Raw genomic sequence first — 19,748 nt, 5'->3', positions numbered from 1 at the left:
ATATCCTGATTTTTGACGATAAGCCGCCGGAGCGAGCGGTTTCGCAAGTTGGCGCACGAGTCGGGCTATGAGTTTTTGCCTGGATTCGTGAAAAACGAGACGTTGCCTGGGCGCGCACGTGAGAAAATTAAAGCGCCGTCGTGGATCGTGAAACTGTGCCGCGTTTTTCTCTGTCGTCCGCCACGCTGTTTCAACGGTTTTTAAACGAGTGTGGCGGGAGAAATCGATCGTTTCTTTTTTCTTCTGTCGACGAGTACATGATTCGGGGAGCAGGATACTGCATCGGAAAAACCGATCGGTTGCGTCAACCGGCACGGTTATTCGTAAACGTGGACGAGATCAGCGTGGACGAAAGAGGGGGTGCAAGGGAGCGAGAGTAATAATCCGCGAGTTTCGCCGGCGAGATAGGGTTAGCGGCTCGGTGCGCGTCGGTAGATTGGCGACGCAGCGAGCCGGCCAGTTTCCCTTTCGGCCGCAGAGAGCACGAAGAGATTATCCAACGCGGAGGCGTCGGGAGCGCAGCGCGCCGTGACGGGTTACGGCTGCGCTTGTAAGCCGTTACGTTGGAGAGACAGTGCCACTACTAGTCCACTTTCAGTGGCAATGCTGCAGCCGCGCAGCCAGTCGGATGTGCAGGCTGCGCTCGGAGGTGGAAGGCAAAAAGAGATAGCGCCAAGCGAACGCGTGCAGGCTCGTGTGTATCGCGCGGCTCCGCAGCGTAATATCGCGGAATTCTTGACAGTTGACCCTGGCAATCGCTCACTGGATGCGTGGAATGTTTTGTAATTGTTGCGCCGCGCGCTCGCTATTGCTTGTTTACATCGACCAGGCGGCTCTCCGACAACTCTTAGCCGTGCATCCCACTGACCTTCTCCTGATTCCCCTGGATTCCTGGACTATTGCATCTTTTCCCCTTGGCCCCGGCTTCTTCTTCGATAACGTTGGCTCACTCCGCTATATTGTCGGGAAATCGTCGGCGAAGCTCGAGCTTCTCGCAGCTTTTAGGCGCTGAGCGGTGCCGTCGTCGAGTTAGCGTTGCTGCTCTACGCGCGGACCACGGAAAGCGGACCTTTGCTGCACTCGAGTCATTGACATCTGCGCGCATTTCGCCGAGCAGGCTTATTATTAAGACTTCATTATTCCTCGGTTTTCCCACATGCCTCGCGAGCACAGGCCGATATATGCGAATGCGTATGCGCGCGCCTGAATTCGATTTCGTAACGTGGACTTTCATTTTCAGAAATGCCCGCCTGTGCGCGCACTGCGAGCTAGCATCGTCGGCTGGAAAGATGCTTATCGCGCCGCAACTTGTCGACTTACTTTTTTCCCTCGTAATAACACGACGGCGTATCCTCGGAGTTGCCCTGGCTGTCTAATGAGGGCCCATTTTGAAATGCCGTTGTACCATCCATTTTCGTGTGTGCCACCTCGAGCCGACTTAATCATTCGCATAATTAGTCGAACAGCGCGTGCGCGCGCGGCATTTTCGTTGAATAGAAAGTTTTTCACGCATTTTTTCTATAAATAGATTCCATATGTGTTTCTTTCACGATAATAGGGAGTCGCATAGGAATGGCTGTACTAGAATTTTAACGATACCGACAATTCAAGACTATTTGGTCTCTGCGTGACAGATTTGATGCATGAGCCTTGCGAATAGGTTTAAAAAAAATTAATTATACCGCGGACTGCGTGAACTACATTAGTTGAGCATTCAATTGCAACAGACTATTCAAATCGGATGCTTTTAAAATATTGCAATAACAGTTGAGATGTGAACATTGACATTCTTTAACTCTTGATGCAGCAACTGCTTATTCATCCGAATAAACGGTATCAGTGCATGTTTTTGTTCTTTCCTTACAACTACCGTATAAATAATTGAATCGTGACAATTATCATTCGCAGCGATACATCACCGACCAGTTCATTATTACTCCGAGAACTACGTGTACGCGCAACGCTGCAGAGGTGCACTAAGTATCAGTTTAATTAAGATTCACGCAATTAAAATTTATCAATAACGCCTCTCGTGGTTCGTATCAGCAGTGCATGTGCATACATTATTATGACCAAGATTTACTTTAAACCTTTATTTTCGTATCAACAGCTCACAAACGGAAAAAAAAAATTGACGGAATAACTTTTTTCCGCCGAGCAATCACACAATTATGAAGTAATTAACGTGATTTCTGTGACAAAAAGCTTGGCAAATAATAAGAAAACAACTAGTTTTGTCGAAGCGGACATGATGAAGCGACGTCATCAAGAGAGAGAGAGAGAGAGAGAGAGAGAAACGAAAGAATGATCGTTGTATGTGAGAATCAGCTCGCATTGTCTTTGGCCAGACAGCTAAAAAAAACTTTCAATTTTTCGGTGCCTGAAATTTCACTTCCTCGTCGTCGTGTGCACGTAGATAGTCGACGTTGGTCGAAATCACTGTGGAGGGAGTGAGAGTGTGCGCGCCCATAGAGAGAGAGAGAGAGAGAGAGAGAGAGAGAGAGAGAGAGAGAGAGAGAGAGAGAGAGAGAGAGAGAGAGAGAGAGAGAGAGAGAGAGAAAGAGAGAAAAAGAAACCCATCTACCGTTGCTCGAGCATTAGAATGTAAAATGTTTGGCGTGGCTCTCTCGCGGTTCAAGGTCCACGAGACTTTTACGCCTCTTACAATTCGGTGTGCGCCCGTGTTCGTATAAGGGCCGGAAGCACGGGCATCTCGCGCAGGCGCGCAACTTTCCAAACGCGCACTTGCCGTGGTAGCAGCGAGGCCCACACGCACACGCGCGCCGGTTTGGCCCGTTTTATATACATTAGGCCGACCGTTCGTCCGCCTCGTCTCTTTTCGTGGCTCACTTTTGTCTCTCTCGAGTTTCACTTCCTAGTGAAAACACGCGCGAGCTTTGCTTTTTCGGCACTCTCTTCATGCGTCGCCGCCCTTTTGCCTCTCCCAAAACATCCCAAAAGAGAAAACTCGCTTGCTCGCGAGCATATTTTCTCTCGTCACACATCGCTCGAGACGTAGCAGGCTATGCACGTGCGAATAAGATAATTACTCTCTCCTCTCTATTTACCGTGGGCTTCCGCTTTTCTTTCTCTTGTACACCCGCATCCGCCTTGTTCGTCGTTCACATACATCTCCGCTGAATTTTAATCTGAAATTTTGGACATTGCATCAGGATTACGCGCTAAAATGATAACGAGCGAGCTAAATCGTCGCGTCGCGTTCCAACAATTGATATGCTTCGATGAATTTCATGTGGCGTTATCGTCGACCATTCCATCCAATGGAATTCCAAGTTTTCTCTTTTCAGATAAGCTCTTAGAACGAATTCATTTACAAGCGAACGAGGATTCCATTGAGACATGTGGCCCAGAGTCGAAAGTAAGTCGGTTTTCCGATACTGTTGCGGAGTCAGCGCCTGCTAACTCAACTCGATCTAGATCGAAAGGATACGAGTTTCGGCGCAAAGAAGATGGAGAAGAAGAGAGAGAGAGAGAGATCGTGCAGTTGGCGGGCAGCTGGCTCACGATCCGTGACGCTCCGTGACTCACAGGATCTAGGTCGAATTGTATAATTCCGCGCGCCGCCGCGACGCTCGCCGATCGTTTCACTGAAATAGTTAAATAACAGCCCACTTCGCCTGTATAAGTAGTGCGCGGCTACGAGCTGCTTGATTCGGCCTAAGGCTGACTGGGCCGACATGCAGCACCGGCCACGATTTTTCCGCTTAGTCACCATTTCTGACGCCTGCTTTTTTTTATCTCGCCCTCCGCCTTTCCTCGCTCCATTCACCCCGAACTTTTTACTTCGCATCGTTTCTCTGCCTCTTTCGTTAGATTTAACAATCGGCTCACTTGGCCTCAGTCGTTCGTCTATTGAGCAATTTTTTCCGCGGAAAGGCTTCCGAGATAAAACATCTAATAGTTACGCCTTTCATTGCACCGTGTTATTCGAGAATTCTTTGCCACCAAAAAGTAGAGCCATTTGTGTGTCTTGCAACCATTGATATTTAAAGGTAACTAATTACTAATTAGCGCCGACGTTTGTATAACTTTTGTGAATCACGGCACCCACGTCTCGCAGTGGTTTGTTCGTCCGCAAAACGTGTCGCGTTCCAAAGAAGGAAACAAGTCATATACTCGTCACTCGCTTATCTCAGTTATTGTGAGTTATTTCGGCACTCGCCTAGCCGTCTCGTTCGAGAAACGTTTCTCTGGCTTTCTCGGCGTTAATTTAACGAAAACTGTGACAAGTAGCGCAGATAATTTTGGGCGCAAAGCCCATTGAGGCGGCGCAAGGAATCTAGAAAAACGAAAAGGCTCGCATGAAAATTGAATGGGCGATTGTCGGAGGATTACGCAAGCGTCGGACTTGTGTTGTTGCTGTTGTTCAGAAGTGGTGTGCCGCGCACTTCTACATAGGTGCATTGTTCGAGAAGCGAATCGCGCGAGCGAGCCGCACAATGCCGCGGACCGGAACTGGGTCAGCAAATGTTCACTCTTACTTTCGAAGAAATGTCGAGCAAGCAAGTATACGTGCGGCCTAACGAGGCTCGCCGGCTCTCGGGCAATCACAATGAGCATCGTTAAAGCCTTAATATCTGTGTGTTTCTTCGGATCGCCGCGGTCGCTGCGCGTAATATATACATAGCCGTATAGGAGCGCGGGACCGGGCTACTCGACTTTCTAATTGTCGCCGGGGCAGCCTTCTGAAAGTGAGAGTTCGGCGGCGTGCGGGCTGTGCCTGCGTGCCGTCCGCCTGGTCATTGTTATTATTCGCGCGTTCGCGCCTTATTGTCTGAATAATTTAGCAGATACGGCAGAGTGCAGCGGGCGGAAGTCGCGAAGCCCAGTGATTCGCCCGCGAGACGGCTCCAGAAGCAACTTTCATTCGTCGGCCGACCAATTAGCGGACCTACACGCGCGCTTTTCTCCAAACGCTTCGCCGTTACGTGCGTACGCGTGCAACAAAAGCCCGTTTCCTTTCGACCGCGTCTTGCCGCCTCTACTCGTATATGTATTTACTTGTTCGTCGCCGAGACGAAAGCCTTTATTCCTAAATTGCCGCTCGTTTTACAGCTGGTTGCGTATTGCCAACCGGAGCAGATCGATTACCACCTAACCAGATGAACATTAGTCGTGTGCTGATCGAATTATTTTTTACGCGTGGCTATCAATGAAATGTAAGGAGAAGCATCGGTTCACCTCTGTCGAGCGACATCCGCGAAAGGCTGCGATTTGCTGGCGATGATAATCGCAGTGCGCTGGAGCCGGGACGAGGGCAAAAAGATTGGGTTATATAATGGCGTTTGCACGGCAAAGAGGTACGGAAGGAGTAGCAGCGGACAAGTAGCTTTGGACTATTAGCCTGAGCTGGTGCACTTTGACCGCGGCTGCAGCACCGTCAATGCGGCGGCAGCGCGCCAGAGAGGTTCGAAAGTAAGCGCCTTCAGCGAGACAATGCCTCCGTGAAAATGGGCCAGAGTAATTAAGCTGTTATATAACAACTCGAAACTCGGGCCTCAGCCGTCTATGTCTGAGTGCTGTAGCACGTGTATGAATATACACGTAGGCGAGAGTCTTGGCGTCTATATCGTAAAACCGCAATTTCGTGACTTCATTTTTACGTTGAATGCAGTGACTTGAACTGTTGGCTTCGCACGCCTCTCCGCTGAAATCAAATAAACAAAATATATATTTAACTCAGTAAAGTTGACTCTTTATTTCTTCCAGTAGAACATTTTTACTGTATCTTCAGAATCTCATAATCTTAGTTCTATGATGATAAGTTGAAATCTCCATATTAACGAACCGAAATCACGTCACAGTCAATTGATTTTTATTGTACATTCACTGAATTTATCCAAGATAAAGTTTACTACATAAGTGTACTAGCTTGTGACATGTTTCGTTGCATATTTGCAAAATTAACCGTTTAAAATTATTTGAAGAAAAAGGCATCTAATTAATATTGAAAAGTAGCCCAACACGCAATGGACGAGGATGTGCATCTGAAACTCGATTGTTTAAAAAAATCTACATTATAAATTTCACGTAGGCAGACTCACATCGTTACACAATTGAAGTGCATTAAAATTGAGTCGGTGGCCGAGAGACAGCCAAAATGCATGTCCAGTGTACGATCACGGACAGTTCGATTTTCTCGTATATCCAGGACGAAATTGCAGCTTCCTCTTGCCGTCAGTGCTGTGCAGCTTAGTAGACAGCATCCACCTCGATAATCGATCAAGCTAGACCGACTGCAAAGGCGACCGCTCCGCCGCGGTCGTTGCGCCACTGTCTGTTTACACTTGAAGTCAAAGCTTCATGGTTGTCGATCGACGCCATTCCGGCGTTACTTCCCCCGCTCTGCCTACGACAATCAGTTGGGAAAAAGTAGCGTGAAATAGTTTGACGAGAAGAAAAAAACTGGAAAGTCGAGAAAAACGAAGTAGATTAGGAAGAAAAAAGAAAAAACCAGAAGAGTCGAGGAAAGCAAGGTAGTACTGCAGGCGCAAAGAGAAGGGAAAGCACGAATAAGGAGGTGGAATATTGGTGCAGAGCGAAAAGGATGATTGGAGCGCGGAGGATTCGCCGAGCATAGCCGAGGTGGATCTAGGCTGGCGAGCTCTCAGGCGGCAGCATAGAGGCGGCGATGCCGGTGCGCGAGAGCGCTCGACGGCACTCTGTGCCACTTTCACTTGCGTTACATAACTCGCGCGAGCGAGCGAACGCGCGCGAGCGCCAGAGGAACTGGGTAAATGGGAGAGCCACTACCACTATCGACGCCGTTTACCCGTGCCCGCTGCACAACGCTTTTCTTTTTCCTATGCGCCTCTGCAAACTCGCGAGCTCCTTTTCCCGCGGCGACTTCTTTGTTTCTGGAAGCGAACGGCTCGCGCCACCACTTCGCCCGGCTCGTCGGCATCGTCTTCTTCCTCCGCCGAGCGGAATCCCAGGCAAACTCGTCGGCGGCTCGTTCGCGTCGGCAAAACCTTTCCGGGCTTTGCCCACGCTCGCAGACCTCGAGCTGCTCGGGCCGAACGAGAGCGCGACGACGCTTCGCCGATCGACTGGACCTTCGGTCGTCTTCCGTTCTTCCTTCGATTCCACAGCGCTCTGACCAATTTCTACGACAAGCCTATGCAAATGAGGCGCCTGTCGTACGTTTTCGGATGTGTTCGGTTGGTCAGCCCGCGGGCGTCGCGGCGGAGGCCGAGAAAACCGGGATGCTGCGGCTGCTGCATCGTGACGCTCTCTCGGCAGCAGCGGACTTACAAGCGAAAGTAGCTTCAAGGTCGCTCGCGACATTAAGTTTCCAAGAAACCAGTCATCGGCTGCCTGAATATTACTCCAATAGGCTCACTTTCATTCGAGCTACCGCTAAGTTTTGATTCCAGCCACAAACTATACATGTTTTCTTTTGCTTGGTCCTCGCCACGCACGTACACTCCACTATCCGAGCGCGTTACGCTTGCTTTATTTATTTTCATCGTGCAGTCAAATCGCATTACGTAAGTTCCCCGGACTCGAGATTTACACGCTATAAGTCGCGTACTTTGATAATCGACAGATGGCGTGCAGTCTCGTCCTCGCCACGGAGAATACGATAGAGAAGCCGAAAATATTGCGGGGCGAATAGCGCACAAATGATGTAACTTACATCGAAAGCGATGCCGTCCGCAAAGCTAAACGAAGCAAGTTGCTTCCAGAGCCGCTTAATTTGTCGACGCACTGGCGTTGCCTGGTTGCCTGGTTGCCTGCGTTTCTCGTCTCTCAGCGAGCTACCGCTGGCTCGACGGCCATTCCAAATTAATTTCCAGACTGCGCGTGCCAAGTGCGCACCGCGGAATAATCGAGAAAACGATTGGTCCGGTCGATAGGTAGGAAGCGCACAAGTTTTCACGATTGCGTGGACGAGGGGGATGCGAGATGTCCGTGAAAAGAAAGCGAAAGCCTCGAGGAAGCGAGCAATTGCAGGCGGCGATCGATATTTTTGCAGAAACTGCACAAAGGGACGCGAAAGGAGCCCGGAGCGCACGGGAGCGGAGGGAACGGGGGGCATCGCCGGCCGAGGGTCGGCGCGAGAACAGTGCGAATCGGCGAAACGATATTGAAAGGCCGCGCGAGAAAAGAGAGAAGGAGGATCGGACAAAAGGCAGCAGAAGGAGCGATCGGCAGGCGAAAGAGCTGGCAAACCTGGCGATCGCCGGCGACGCGAAAAAGGCGAGGTATAGCCCCTGCAGTCGTGGATGCGATGACCTAAATACGAAGTAGTGAAAGTGGTACGCTGGTCAGACACCGAGCTGCGCGGCCGCCAGTCGAACGCCTCGCTCGCGCGCGGCTTCTCTATGCAGCGCGCGCCTGCCGCGCTGAATACGTAACGCGCGTGGACATGCGCACGTATATGCGGCGTGCTCGGGCTTGACTTTTGAGAGCTCTTTGGACAAATTGTGCGCCAGCACTGCCAGCGCTGCCAGCGCTATGGCTTCGGGCACAATGGCCGCTAAGCTTTCTGCCGCCAGGCTTGTTTATCTCCGCGCGGCTCCTCGTAGGCAATGTATACCTGCGCGCATCTCCGCGCGCTAATGTATGCGCGTTATCCAATGCCCGCTCGCCGGATACCTGCTACTGCTGCTGCTGAATTTTAATTTGGATTTTGCCTAGCTTCTTCGACCGTAGCACTGCTTTTACAGCAACTCCGATGCGAATTAACGCTTGAATTATAGTTTTACCATCAACTCGATAGAAACCTTCTTCTTGTGTATATATATATATATATATCCAATTTCACTGAATATCATCATCTTTTTATTGGCTGCATACCCATACTCATTTTTCCATAGCATTTAAAACGTACAACGGACAACACTTGGGTCCACTACGGATAAATTATTCTGACTTTTTTTCACTCCTGCAAGTTCTAAAAATAATCCAAACATTCACGAAATTTTTCATGGTCTTTTGAAATTTATTAAACTAACTGACAAGGAAACCCCCTCAACCCGACATTACCGATTTCAATATTTTTGGATGTGTTGTAGGTCACAGAAAAATAAATAATACGTGTTTTTTTATCTGCAGAAAAAACACTTTGAGTGAGTGGCATCCGCCCTCAAAGTCCATCCTTAAAAATGAATTTTGCGACTTATCTTAAATTCTAATTGATATTTCACAATTAGCTATATTTCATTTCACTTTTCATGTAAATCCGGAACTATTGCGGCCATTACGAATGTAACCTTTATTTCTTTTTATTGATAATTCTACTATTTTTGTGCCTTTATTTATAAAAAAATTTTTATTAAGCCAAAAAAAGCTAGGAAAAATATTATCATGGGTTGATTACAATAATAAAGTTGACCCATTCGAGATTATTTTTCGAAACACCCTTAAAATGAAATAAAATCATCTTCAAAAAACGTTTTTATTGAAAAATTGTTTTCAATAAAATTGTATGTATTGAAAAATCTGTAGAATATTGATTCTACAGATTCTAATTGATAACTTACTATGATATATATTGCGTATTACTCACAAAAATGATAGAATTGTGAAAAAAAAGAAGAATAGCACCCCTTAGAGTCGGAAGTGCATGTACTAGTTTCGCATTTATATGAGAAATGAGATGAAAGTTATGCCATAGTAAAATATCAATTAGATTTCGAGATAAATTGATAATTCATTTTCAAGGATGGACTTGGGCGGATTTCGCTCCCTTAAAGTGTTTTACCGCAAATAAAAAAACGCATGTATTACTTATTTTTTTTATGATCTACAACATATCAAATGAATATTGAAATCGGTGAGGTTGGGTTGGAGGATGGCTTGTATAAGAGATGACGTTAATCCAAGCTCAAACTCAAGCATTACGTCAAAAATACATTCAATTCTAATTTGAAGTATTAACCTAATAAAGTCCTTTGAAAATTACAACAGAGCATCAAACCCCCAAAGAACGGAGGGCTGGTTAATTGACATTTGCGTGGTGTCGAAATTCTGCCAAAGTCCAAATTTCGAGTAAAAAATACATTAAATATAATTTTCCATTATCTTTCGATTATCGAGAAATCGGTATCAGAGTTCATATCAGCGTTACCGTTCGACGTTTTTGATTAAGTCTTGAAAACCCATAGAAAATCATGCTTTTCTTCTGACTATGTTTCTGACCGTGACATTTTATCGTAGTTTCAGCAATTCTACGAATAAACAATAGGTGTCACAAGAGTACCAGGGATGCACGAGAGTCTTATGAAGCATTTGATCTGTAAAATCGTGCACTAGTAAAATTGAAAGTTCACGTAGTTTGACGATTCGTAGAAAGACTATCGAATAATGAGACTTTTTTGGAATTATGTATTTTTGGGAGCAAAGTTTTTTGTGTGAGAAGAAACAATCGATTTCGATAATATTCGATAAATGCTGTTTACTTAAAAAAAAGATTGTTGAATATCAATGAATGAATAAGAATTGAAAGCCAAGAGGTTAAAGGCGGTGAGTGCGTGTGAATGCAGTAATTGACAGCATGATTGTAGCCAGATGAACAATTTCAATTTGTCAGAAGCGAAAGCTATTCCGAAGCCATGCGGCAGGCTATAGTCATTAAATAAAGCACAGCGTGCATGCCCAAACGTAGAATACAAGGAGCGAGGAGTTGGTGGAGAAAGAAAACTTACGAGTGCGTCACTCGAGTGTAAGTCTTCGACGGCTACAACAATAATAGCATGACAATCTGAGCCGTCGTCGTCCTTCGCTTGCCCGACATGGGGGCAGCCGTTCTCCTGGCATCTCCAACATCGTCGTCATCACCATTATCATCATCTGTTGTGCGAAAGGAGGCGTTTTTTTTCAGTTCCGGTTGTTCAGCGCTGACGTGGAATTTTGGCTACCTCCCACTTGCGCTGGGACCAGATGGGCGAAAAGTAGGTCACTGCATGGGCTCGAGAGCCGTGATCCCAGAGAGAAATTCTCCCTCTTTCATATTTCCTGCCTCTTTTTTCTTGATATTTAAGTATGCCTCACCTATGCGCTGATTCCTTCTCCCTCTTCTTTCTCTTTTGGCAATAAGTCGAGCGTGCTGAAAAAAGTATTCACATGCGCACATGCAAAAGCTGACCTTCGTTACTCGAAACCAACATTCAAAAAAAGTGTAAGGAGTCAATTGTTAGGTTCTCCTGGCCATTTGTTTGACTCGGTAAATGAAGGGTTCTGTCAAAAACACGCGCATACTTATGTAAGGGAAAGCGTTCTTTTTTAGCCTTTTACGTTATAGTCCATTACGTCACGTTTGTTTTCGAGAAATAATTTTTGGTATAATGCGCGTTAAAATTGTCGATTGGAAAAGTTATAATCTTATTACATATATATGTTCCACAAGTCACATTTTTTTCTTGGTAGATTTGTACGAATGAAGCGTGTGAAGATTAAAGCTAAACGTATACTTATCGTATCGTTCGAGAAAGAACATAGTCTGACTGAAATTATCAATTAATTGCGTTTTTTTCACTGTCGTGAAGGCTGCTTCCCCTTTTGCGTATAGATGATAATTTTTTCTCTCGTTTTTTTTATGCCCCAATACCTTATCTGTCGGTTCAAGGAAGTTTTTAAACGAATGGCTGGAGACTGCCGAAATATGATATTTTACTCTCATAGATATTCCACTGTTCCGCTCAAAGAAAAAGACAATTGTATGTATATGTTATACATGTGTGTATAAACTGCAATTTGAAAATAAAAAGTATGTGCATATGTTCACCTTGAGTTTCCAGGATCTAATTGTTTTTAAGACTGGAAGTGTCGTTTCTATAAATGTTTAGTGTAGCGTTACTATGGAATCCGAACTAAAAGCAGTATAGATTTTATGTAGTATGATAGGTTATGATTTCGGATGAATTAAAATTCAATCAACGCTTGCGATGGATGAGCGGTATCAAAATACGAAATGGTTCATTGTTTAATGACACGAGGTGTAGCTCAATTCAGGAACAGTCAGCAGCATATATCGAGCGCTGTCAGCGAGCCAAAATGAGGATCTTATATCAAAGTCGTGGCTTCAGAATCTAGTTCTAGTACGGCTATGAATAGCTTAGACTCCCCCTTGGCCCAAACTGCACGAACAAACGACAAAGAATGAGATACTCACATCCTAATTGGTTTTGATTTTTGCCTGTCGGTTCGCTTGCACTTGTCACTCTGATTATATCTTATCTCTGCATGGATATATGCGATGAAAATAGATTCTATCTAGCTATAATTTAAAAATGTACATAGACAACTATCTTTTCATCGTGTTTTTTAATTACGGAAACAGTATGGCTGTGGGAAATGTTGTCGAAGTACATATCGATTAGTAAAATAATATATGTTATGGCTTGAAAAACTTATTTGAATAATGTACGGCGAATCGAATAGACTTGGCGTGCAACTTATATCTTACAGTATAAAAAAGGGAAAAAATTGGAACGAATATAATGATTATAAGATGGAGTGCTTCCGTGTTACTTTGTCCTATTCAACAATTACACACCTTTTCGCAGGTTATCTTATTTTAAGAGATTCATATCTTATCTGTAGAGTTACGTTCTAGAGGAAACGAATAAGTCAGCAACGCGCCAAATGACGTACGTGACTCGTGGAATAGCTGTTTGAGCTGGACTCATAGTGGAAAAATCTAGCGGATAGCAATTGGTGTGTAGCCGGAAAGTGAATCTTCATAGAGCCACTGTGAAAGCGGAACGTACATTCGAACAGTGCTATTTTCGGAATCAGCCAAGACGATCAGAGTAAGACTGCAAGTTCAATATGGACGATTGTTTTGGAATCTCGGTTCGGATTCTTAGGGAAATGTGAAAAGTATGGCAGATGCCTGCCGCCAGGCAGAGAATAAAAAATCGATGGCCGGTTGAGGTGACAGCTCTCTGAATATCAAATGATATGGAATTCGATTGTCGCGTACACACGATCGAAGCAGAGATAAGAGCGCTCTGCCGGCATAAAAATGTCTAATTGTGGAGGAGGCGTTCGCCATTTGCGCATTACATCGAGAGAGAATAAAAATGAAAAGGAATGTCAGCGCGAGGTGGCCGAGATTGTAGGCGAGCGCGCGAATGGAAAGCGGCTGACATAAGAGTTGTCGAAAATGACGCAATGTCGCACGAGAAATTAGCGGTGGATGGCCGAAGAGGCGACGGGGATAACGAAAAGACTCGCGACGCCGTGCATACGCGCGCGCGACGGCCGCGGCCGACGCTCGATCGGCCGGCAGCGCAGTGTAGCGCAGTAGGCATCCAAGGGCTAAAAATTTTCTCGGCCTGACTATTATTAGGAAGATGCCCTCAATACCAGCATCTATATCCGGCATGCGCTTGTTCGCCGCCTGCTTCGCGTCCGCGCCTACACGTGACAACGAGCTGCCACTATAAACGCGCGCTCATTCTTCACCCGAGATCTCACCGAGGCGAAGCGCGCGCGCGCCTTATCGCCCAGCTTTCCGCGCTCGAATGTCCGTGCTCTTCCTTCTCAAATCTTCTGTCGGCGACCACTGCCCCCCTCCCCCCCAATCCAGCGCATCTAGCACCCGATACTTTCCCGCCTATCCTCCATTAGTCGAATATTAAGATTGCCAAGCTACGCTTTCACAACTCTACGCGAACAAACACAGCTCACGTGATCCACTAATTCGTTTCTGCTTCAGTAAAATCATTTGTTTTGAGCGTCAGTTTGGGAACGCACTTCAAACTCAATACTGGAATATCCAAAGGAAGAAAAATTACACGTCACCTTTCGCGTTGTCCTATTAAATATCATTCGATATGCCTAATTACCGCATGAAACATTTTAACTATATCCACTATATCCCGGATGTTTTTCAAACAAAATCTCAATTCAAATATTAATTAATCTTTATAATTTCCGGGACTATGGGAAAAGTTCGTAAGACCCGTTATAGTGTACTATCTTTAATTGTGAAAAAGAATATATATGTTCAGATGCACATTGCAAATTTCTAACAGTTTTTGGTTGACGTTTTTACAGGCAATTAATTAAAAACGGTTGAAAATTCTTTTGAATTGATCGAATCGTCGGAAAACTTGCAACTGATTATAATAGAAATACAGTGTCGTTAAGCGCTATACTTAAGATAAGATTTTATTTTTATGAACTTTATGATTTGCTATGTGCCGGCACGTGCCGATAGATTATAGATATAGTATGACTGCTTGTCTCGTCTTAATGTGTTTTTCTCGGAAATAACATTGTTAATCGGTCAACAAGAATCCTACGTTTGTGAATGCGCGCGTGTAAGTTTGACTTTTAATAGCATTTAAATGCATATTAGAACGAAAGCACGATGTTAATTGAAGAAATGAACGCGAATAAGGAGTGATATAAGGCGCCATAGAAGTGGTCAAACATTTCGATCGAATCAAATGAATATGGTAAATACGAAGCCACATCGAGAAAGAGAGAGAATGCATTGCGAGCAAGAGCGAGAACAGTTACGCTTCTTATTTAAAGAAGCACAACGCAATAGCAACGTCACGTTAATTGCTGCAGTAGGTAACGTCACAATTGGGTACGACGCCGCGCTGCTCGCGATGCACAACGAGGGTCAATGCGAAGCGACGAAAGCCAGATCGACTGTACAGCGAGTCACAGAAAAATTTACATCGAAAAAAACGGCCACATTGTTGTTGGAAATCCGAATACAATTGGCCCGAGCTGTGCGCGTATTTACTCTGTGTGTGATCATGAAAAAAGCTATTAATTATTCGCATTGACGAGGCATCCGGCAAAGTCATCGGCCAATTTGATTGTTCATCCCGCAAAACGTAACGCGAATTTTGGTAATGAAATAGCGATACAAAGTCGAGATTAGATGCAGAGGACTGGGCTTGGCTTTTAGAATGCAGGTGAAACTGAAAATTTGACGAAAGAGGTGAGTGTAGCATTGAAAGAGCGAGGTTTGGCTTAGCGGGGTGAGCCAGCCAGCAAGCGCTCATCCGTCAGCATCAACATAATGATCATTGCCGAGCGTGTGTTTGGTGTTTGGCGGGGTCGGTAGCCTTGTACTTTATTATCGACAAGAGCTGTCGCCGTCTCTCGATAGATCACACTACACATATATAGGCAGTCGTAGACCTTTGAAACGCAGTGTGCGCACTGGCGCTGCATGAATCACGAGGAAGTTCAATTATTCGTCCGCGAGGCTGCGTTATCTCCGTTGTAGTCCGATGTGTACCCGCGTACACGTCGGAAAAAAACGGAACTACACTTATTGGTTTGTATACGAAGTATGGAATCGGATTCATCACAGCCACGTCCTACGTACGCGAGCAAACGATGATAAGAAGAAGACAAACGAGTCTCTCTGCCGTTAGCCGAGTAGAGTGAGAGAGAGAGAGAGAGAGAGAGAACATCTAGCCAGCGAAAATAGAACATAGTTTACTCCGCGTCTTCATTCGGGTTAAGGTTAATGTGTATTGTTTATAAATACCATGACGCTCGTATTAAATTCACCTTATGACCAAACTATACCGCTTTCGATGAGCTACGATTCGCTTTCAATTCGCTACACAGTTGGATTGTCAAAACTTAGCAGCCGCCGCTTTGGAATCGTATAACGAGATATCTGTTCGCTGTAATGATATTAGAATGTCGGTATGATTGCAGACGCGAGAAAAAGGCCGTCCGCTCTTTGGAAAAATGTAATTCGAGAAAAAGTGAAAGTATATAACATTTGTAACTGAGCGCGACTGACAAAGCGAAAAAGTATAAAATGATAAAGTGCGCTCGGAGCTTTAGGAGAAGTGACTGAATGACTCCGGCGTTGTGTGAACGATAAGCACTTCGATGTATGGGGCTTGGCTTTCAGCACGTGGAGTATCATGCTTTTGCATGACGACGTTGCTCGGTTCTTATAGTCTGATGAAACTTAGAGACTCACGCGGCACTGAGGCACAGAGGCTGGGAGCGAAAGAAAGAATCGACGAGACGAATGCATATACGCGCGCGTGCACGTGATTTTTCGACTTTTTTTTCGCTATTTATTGCTGCCCCATCAAAGTTCAGCTTCGCTCGTCGTGTCCGATCGGTTGATTGACGTTCTGCCTGATTGCGATGTTACTCTATTGGATGAGCTTTCCTTATCTCTTGGTATACTGAACTCAATTCAAATAATTGTCGTACGATAAAGTTTTATTCCATCGGCAATGCGATTTGCACTTTCATTCATTTCTCTTTAAAAGCTCCATGCGAAAAGCAATAATAGAGACCCGCTGTAGATTAGAGTTTTGCGCATCATTCACCTTTTGATAGATCGGTTACATATAAAATATCAAGATGGAAAGAAATTGGTATCTTTAGTTGGACGAGCAAACAATGCATATTATTAAGCTGTAATTAGTTTCCGTCTGCAGCGCTGGCAAGCATGCGTAAACATTGTTTTTGCTGACCAACAAATAGATTGTAGTAGTATCAATAGAAGATGCGTCAATATGGCAACTACTGGCTACTAACAGCTTACTTGTTCGCACCGCGCCTGAAAAAAAGCGCCTCTTTTATTTCGGATCCAATTATTAATATTATTGTAGCGGCTCCAGTTGATTTTTGCAACGAGCTTGACGCTCGAGACGGCAACAAATCTAACGCGAGTCGGTTCAACGAAATCCGAATTTGGAGTACGCGGCGAAAACTATTGTTTGCGCGTATTCATGAGACGCACCGTGAAAATCACGCGAGTCAAGTGTAGGAATAAAATGCCGCGCGCAGTCGAATGAAATCAGAAAGTCCGTCCGGGTTTGAATTGGCGTAAAATGAAGCTTGCGGAGGCTCGATTAAAAGCGAAATAAAAACGGGATCTCGCAACTGTTATATTCGCAGCTGCGTGATGGATGAGCGCGAAGCGCAGTTTCCCAGGAGTGAGAACGAAAAGAAAAAAGAAGGGGCGCAGAGGCTGAAAGTTGTAAGGCAGGCGAGCGCGAGCAGCGATCCTCATTAAAATCGGCGCGAGCGCGGCGGCGCGCAGAAGCAGACGCGAGGTGTTAATTAGGATTGCCGCGCGCGCACCGCTCTTATCGCGATCCTGCGGATGCGAGATGTGCACGCGTCTGTCGTCGCACGCGCGCTCCTTCTCCCTCCAACGCCGCGCATTATATACATGCAGCTCATGGCGCGCGCTGTGTGTCGTCACAGTCGGAGAACGCCGCGCTGTAATGACTGCAACGATTATGAGGATAAAATAATCGTTACGCTAATTTCAGGCAATGCTCGCTTATTTTCTCTTTCGTTCCTTTTTTGCCTCCACTTTTAATGCGGCGTTAATGCATTCTCTTATTTTAATAGACCATTATCTTGGTGGAATAGCCACGGTTTCATTTGGGAATCCTCGTAATGTGCAGTTAATATATTTTTAGATTGACGCGATGAGACGTTTAGTCGATAAGAACGTCACTGGTATACAGTCACTGCGTTATAAGAGGTCGCGCCTACAGGAAGCTACGCTATCCTCAATTAAGTAGTAGCACCCGTAAAAATGCTAGTTTATATGCTCAAGGATATATGGATATTTGGCGAGTCCGGTAAATGGCAAGCATTTTTTCTTGCCATCGATTGGCAATTAGATGAAAAAAACTGTTATCAATACCCTCTGCATAGAGGCGATCGGCTAATAAATTGCCGAGCCGTGAACGCGCGAGCGAGCACGTTCGTTTGTGCTGCGCGCACAGCATGTACAGAGAGAAGGGACGCACGTCCACGCATAGCGATAGAGCGAGCGAGCGAGCAAGAGAGAGAAGCGACTAGCTAGCTGGCTGGTCCGGTCGGTCCGGCTTTCTCGAGAGGTGCACCTTGGCACACTTCTGGGTCCCGACGCCGCCGCCGCACCGCCGCTGCCGCTCACGTAGAGCCACAGACAGCGACGCGATTCACCTCGCGCGCGACGGCTACTCTAGCTCGCCTCTCTCTCTCTCTCTCTCTCTCTCTCTCTCTCTCTCTCTCTCTCTCTTTCGATTTTAGTCGCGAGCGCGACGCGCGGCTATGTCCACCGCGTCACTTCCGATGGCTTCGGTCCTCTTCGTTACGCACTTCGCGCCTCTTCCTTTCACATTCCTGGCTTGCCAGGAGCTCGCAAGCTCGCCCAGCTCCACGTGCGTGCATCTACGCCCTTCGACTGGTCATCGCGAGCGTCCGCTGAGCGTCCGCTGAGCTTCCTCTCCAAGTCCGCTTTCTTGGTGTTTTTTGATAGTTTTTGCGGCGATGAACGAACTGCGAATGATATATGCGTTGCGCAGCTCGGCTCAGCATTCGTCTTTCCATTTCTTGGCAGCACAGACACCAAGCAATCACGTAGCTCGGCTCGAGTCTTCGAGAGAATCCGTCCGGTTACGTAAGGCGGCTGGTCCTCTCTCGCTCTCAACTCGCACGCTATAGCAGCTCCGCTTATCTCGCGCCCATTCTTCCCGAAACTACTTGGCCGACCTGTTTTCTCTCTCTCTCTCTCTCTCTCTCTCTCTCTCTCTCTCTCTTCGGTATACTTTCTGCGCGCTAGTGCTCCTTTCGCTTTGCCAGCCGATTAACGTGCCTCGCTGCGCCTGTCTTTTCTATGCCCATACCTCTGTCTTTCACTCGAAATATTCATTACCTTTTGCCTTTTATCTTCCGAAAGCAGCGGCTTCTTAACCTTAGCGCCAAACGGTGTCCGAGCTCGATTCGTTTTTCCCACAAGTACAAGTGCGACTACCCCGCGTTTCGCGGTGGAACAAGTTATTCCCGAAAGCAAAATGGCTGTAATTTCCTCTGCGCGCGCGAGCACCTCTTCCTTTCTCTTGGCTACGAGAACGGACTTTCGGCGCTGGTCACCAACTCGCAGCGCCGATTTCCTTAAACGGTCGCGCCGCGGTTCTCTCTGTTTGGGCTGCCAAGTATTTACTCGACAAGGCAGATTCCGCCTGTCGCGCTACGATGGGACCGGTCTTCTCAACCGATCTCCTTGTCATTGCGATTACGATTCTCCAACGCCAGTATATTGACAAAAAGACATATAGTCCGCTATGCGTTGCTTCAGTCTTGCACGGCAAACTCACTTTTTACACTGTCAATCCTGTCGCGTGCGAAACGCGAAAATGCCCACTTTTCATTTTAACCATTTCGCAATCTGCGGAACAGCGTCGCATCGGTATGGCGTCCCTTTTTATTCGGTGTATTGGCCCCATAAATGGGCACTGACTGCAGCGTAGACAAGAAAAAATTAACGACGACGCCAGGCGGGCCAGTAGTCTAGGCTCGCCAGACATTTTCACCGAGTTTCACCGTTCCGTCCGATAGATTCGATTTCGGCAATCTGAGCCTATGCCGTTATGCAATCAACAGCCCACAAGTCGCGGAAGCTATTGAATAATATTTTGCTTTTTTATTCCAACGAGAACCCGAAAAAAATCAATTAAGTTATTCACGGTAAACTGCCTCGTCTTCCTACTTCTTACTATCTTACAGCCACATCCAATCTATGCATTTTAAAAACATCTCATCTCTTGGATTTCCAGAGCTCCTTGTCCATTGTTATCTTCAACATTATTTGCTTTTCTGCTTGGAAGCTTTATCAGTGAATTTAATAACCATATCTTCGATACTATAGTAGTGTGAAAATATTTGAGTAGCTTGGTAAAATGATCGATCATGTATAAATTACGATACGGACAGACGATTAAATCTTGTGCTAAAATCGAGAGTCTACTATCAAATATAAGTATCGA

This window comes from Phymastichus coffea, unplaced genomic scaffold (assembly GCF_024137745.1).
Source record: "Phymastichus coffea isolate CEN01 unplaced genomic scaffold, Cenicafe_Pcof_1.1 PCOF00040, whole genome shotgun sequence".
NCBI lineage: Eukaryota > Metazoa > Arthropoda > Insecta > Hymenoptera > Eulophidae > Phymastichus > Phymastichus coffea.
This window is presented reverse-complemented; position numbering follows the sequence as displayed.